The sequence below is a fragment of the Somniosus microcephalus genome, unplaced genomic scaffold, assembly GCF_052327205.1.
Source record: "Somniosus microcephalus isolate GS21.2 unplaced genomic scaffold, FLI_Smic_1.0 unresolved_chr8, whole genome shotgun sequence".
NCBI classification, from domain to species: Eukaryota; Metazoa; Chordata; class Chondrichthyes; order Squaliformes; family Somniosidae; genus Somniosus; species Somniosus microcephalus.
The window spans coordinates 15,131,006-15,136,116 of NW_028225186.1; the positions used below are offsets into that span (position 1 = coordinate 15,131,006).

Sequence of the window (5,111 nt, forward strand, 5' to 3'; positions counted from 1 at the left end):
CTCGAGTGAAGCATAAACGGCGGCATGGACTGGTTGGACCGAACGGTCTGTTTCTGGCGGTATGTTAATAATGAGTGATTAAACCCCGGGATTGTATTTATTTCAGTTCTATTCTTTGCACTCCAAACCAAACAGCAGCTGTGAACCGTTCACTGATTGAAATACGAGAAATCCCGATGGATCTGGAATTGTTCATTTAATGTTGGAAACGCTCCGCAGGTCAGAACTCAGGATTTCCAGCTTTGCTTCAAAGTATTGCAGGTCCCGTGTGAGTTTCCATCCAAACTTTTCAACAAATAACAAAATCAAGAAACTACCCTCTCTACCAAAAATCAAATGGCCCGTACGGGGATCAAACCCACGACCTTGGCGTTATTAGCACCATGCTCTAACCAACTGAGCTAACCGGCCATTGGGTTTTACTTATGTGTATAAGCTTATATTTTCGAGACTCTAGCTGACAATTTCCTGCATTAATCTTTCAGCATATAACCTGCAGTTGTCAATCATGCACTATCCGATCGGCAAATACTGTACATATGTCACTGTGTGCCACACATGACAACAGCCAACACAAGTGCCAGGCAATGGCCAGCTCCAACAAGCGAAAGTCTAACCACCGCCCCTTCACATTCAACAGCATGACCATCACCGAATCCGCCACCACCATTACCAACAACAACTTGCATTTATATAGCACCTTTAACGTAATAAAACGTCATAAGGCGCTGCACAGGAGTGTTTTCAGACAAAACATTTGACAACTATCCACATAAGGAGAAATTAGGGCAGGTGACCAAAAGCTTGGTCAAAGAGATAGGTTATAAGGAGCGTCTTAAAGGAGGAAAGAGTGTTGGACAGGTTTAGGCAGGGAATTCCAAAGCATAGGGCAACAGAAAGGTTGAGCGATTATAATCAGGGATGCTCAAGAGGGCAGAATTAGAGGAGTGCAGATATCTCAGAAGGTTGTGGGGCTGAAGGAGATTACAGAGATAGGGAGGGGCGAGGCCGTGGAGGGAATAGAAAAGCAAAATATTATTAAAATGGAGAGAGACTACAGAATGCTGCGGTTAAGAGGGATCTGGGTGTCCTCGTACATGAAACACAAAAAGTTAGCATGCAGTAATTAAGTAGGCAAATGGAATGTTGGCCTTTATTGCAAGGGGCATGGAGTATAAAAGTAGGGAAGTCTTGCTACAACTGTACAGGTGAGGCCACGCCTAGAGTACTGCATACATTTTTGTTCTCCTTATTTAAGGAGGGATATACTTGCATTGGAGACAGCTCAGAGAAGGTTCTCTAGGTTGATCCCTGGGATGAAGGGATTGTCTTATGAGGAAAGGTTGAGCAGGTTGGGCCTATACTCATTGGGGGTTAGAAGAATGAGAGGTGATCTTATTGGAACATATCAGATTCTGAGGGGGCTTGACAGGGTAGATGCTGAGAGGCTGTTTTCCCTCATGGGGGAATCTAGAATCAGGTGGCATAGTTTCAGAATAAGGGTTTCTCCATTTAAGACGCAGATGAGGAGGAATTTCTTCTCTCAGGGGGTTGTGAATCTTTGGAATTATCTACCCCAGAGAGCTGTGGAGCCTGAATCATTGATTATATTCATGGCTGAGATAGACAGATTGTTGAACTATCGGAGCATCCCATGATCCCAAGATCCCATGGCACTATTGCAAGAAGAGCAGCGTGTGGTGAGGTTTACCCCGTTGTCCTGTAGCCAATATTTATCCGCAAATCACCATCACTAAAACAGGTTATCCTCGATTATCATATTGTGGGAGCTTGCTGTGCACAAATTGGGTGCTGCTGTTTTTCCTACATTACAACAGTGACTACAACTTCATTGGCTGTAAAGTGCTTTGAGACGTCCTGAGGTGAAAGGCGCTGTAGAAATCCGAGTCTTTCTTTTACAGCCTTCGAAGTCAACTGACAAAAAACAAAAACCAACATAAATTGAATTTAACAGCGAAAGGAGCGAAGTCAGGCCGGTTAGCTCAGTAGGTTAGAGCGTGGTGCTATTAACGCAAAGGTCACGGGTTCGATCTCCGTACCGGCCATTTACTTTTTGATGGTGTGGGTAGTTTCTTAATTTTGCTATTTGCTGAAAAGATTGGAGCTGAAATACTTAGTTCTGCAGAGAGCTCAAGGAACTGGAAGGTTGACCCTGTATTTCTTTGTCCACAGATGTCACCTGAGCTGCAAACTCCTGCTAGTGACCGCGTGGCCTAATGGATAAGGCGTCTGAGACAGGTCCATTCACAGACCCAGAAAGATCAATTCAAAGGCAGAGACAACACTTATCAGAGACCCAGACAGCTCCATTCACAAACGCAAACTGCTCCATTCACAGATTCAGAAAGGTCACTTCACAGACTCAGACTGTTCCATTCACAGACGCAGACATCTCAATTCAAAGACACAGACAGCTAATTATACAGACCCAGACAGCTCCATTCACGGACCCAGACAGCTCCACTCACATACCCAGAGAGCACCATATAGAGACCCAAGCAGTACATTTCACAGACTCTGACAGAATTTATTACACTCCCAGAAATCTCAATTCAAAGACGCAGACAACTCTTTTCACAGACCCAGACAGTCCCATTCACAAACACAGACGGCTCCATTCACAGACTCAGAAAGGTCAACTCACAGACCGAGACAGCTCCATTCACAGATTCAGAAAGTTAATTTCATAGGCCTAGACAGATCCATTCGCAGACTCAGACAGCTCATTTCACATGCCCAGATATATCCTTTCACAGACTCAGACAGCTCGATTTACAGACCCAGACAGATCCATTCACAGACCCAGAAAACTCATTTCCCAGACCAAGACAGCACCATTCAAAGACTCAGAGAGCACCATTCACAGACCCAGGCAACTAATTTCACAGATTCAGTCATTTCCATTCGCAGATCAAGGCAGCACCATTCAGAGACCGAGACAGCTCCATTCACAGACCCAGACAGCTAATTTCACAGATTAAGGCTGCTCCATTCACAGTCCCAGCGTTCTCAATTCAAAGACCCAGACAGCTCATTTCGCAGACCCAGTCATCTCCATTCACCGACTCAGACAGCTCCATTCACATACCCAGACAGCACCATATAGAGACCCAAACAAATCATTTCACAGACTCACACATGTCCATTCACAAACCTAGAATGCTCAATTCAAAGTCACAGATAGCACTTTTCACAGACCCAGACAGCTCCATTCACAAACACACACTGCTCCATTAACAGATTCAGAAAGTTCAATTCACAGACAGACAGCTCCATTCACAGAGTCAGAAAGCTAATTTCAAAGACCTAGACAGCTCCATTCACAGATTCAGTCAGCTCATTTCACAGACCCAGACATCTCCATTCACAGACACAGGCAGCTCCATTCACAGACACAGACAGGTCCATTCAGAGACCCGGACAACACATTTCACAGACCCAGAGAGCTCCATTCAACGAATCAGACAGCCCCATGCCCAGACACAGGCAGCTCCATTCACAGACCAAGACAGCTAATTTCACAGACACAGACAGCTCATTTCTCAGACCCAGAAATTTCAGAGACCCAGACAGCTCCATTCACATGCTCACATAGCTTATTTCACAGACCCAGAGAGCTCCATTCACAGATTTAGACAGCTCCATTCACAGACTCAGAGAGCTCCATTCACAGACTCAGAGAGCTCCATTCACAGATTCAGACAGCTCCATTCACAGACTCAGAAAGCTCAATTCACAGAACCAGACAGCTCCATTCACAGACCCAAACAGCTTATATCACAGACACATTCAACTCCATTCAAAGACCCAGACATCTCTATTCAATGACCCAGACAGCTCATTTCATAGACCCAGACAGCTCCATTCACGGACCCAGAGAGCTCCATTCACATAACCAGACAGCCCCATATAGGGACCTAAACAATTCATTTCACAGACTCTGACATGTCCATTCAGGGACCCAGAAATCTCAATTCAAATACCTAGCCAGATTTTTCACAGACCCAGACAGCTCCATTCACAAACACAGACTGCTCCATTCACAGACCAAGAAAACTCCTTTCACAGATCCGGAAAGCTCCATTCACAGACACAAACAGCTCCATTCGCAGACTAGAAAGCTCAATCCACTGACCCAGACAGCTCCATTCACAGATTCAGAAAGCTAATTTCATAGACCTAGATAGCTCCAATCACAGATTCAGATAGCTCATTTCACAGACCCAGATATTTCCATTCACAGACTCAGACAGCTCCAGTCAGAAACTCAGACAGGTCAATTCAGTGACCCAGACAACTCATTTCACAGATTCAGAAAGCTCCATTCGCAGACCAAGACAGCACCATTCAAAGACCGAGAGAGCTCCATTCAAAGAACCAGTCGGCTAATTTCACAGACTCAGACAGCACCATTCACATTCCCAGACTTCGCAATTCAAAGACCCAGACAGCTGATTTCACAGACCCAGACATCTCCATTCACGGGCCCAGACAGCACCATTCACATACCCAGACAGCACCATATAGAGATCTAAATATTTCATTTCACAGTCTCAGACAGGTCCATTCACAGACCCAGAAAGATCAATTCAAAGACAGAGACAACACTTATCAGAGACCCAGACAGCTCCATTCACAAACGCAAACTGCTCCATTCACAGATTCAGAAAGGTCAATTCACAGACTCAGACTGTTCCATTCACAGACGCAGACAGCTCACTTCACAGACCCAGACATCTATATTCACAGACCCAGACAGCACCATTCACAGACACAGACAGCTCCATTCACACAGGCATCTCTATTCAAATAACCCAGACAGCTCCTTTCATAGCCTCAGACGCTCCATTCATAGACGCAGACAGCTCCATTCATAGACCCAGACAGCTCCATTCACAGACCAGACAGCTCCATTCACACAGGCATCTCTATTCAAATACACAGACAGCTCCATTCATAGACCCAGACAGCTCCATTCACAGACCCATACAGCTAATTTCACAGACACAGACAGCTCCATTCACACAGGCATCTCTATTCAAATACACAGACAACTCATTTCAAAGGCCCAGATAGCTACATTCACAGAC

At 45.2% G+C, this 5,111-nt stretch overlaps 1 non-coding gene across 1 annotated transcript; it reads left to right on the plus strand.

The window, feature by feature from the left end:
• Positions 1-1,992: 1,992 nt before the first annotated feature.
• On the plus strand, positions 1,993-2,066 carry trnan-auu (transfer RNA asparagine (anticodon AUU)). Its single transcript has one exon. It is a non-coding gene; the product is annotated as a tRNA-Asn (tRNA).
• The last annotated feature ends 3,045 nt before the right edge of the window (positions 2,067-5,111 follow it).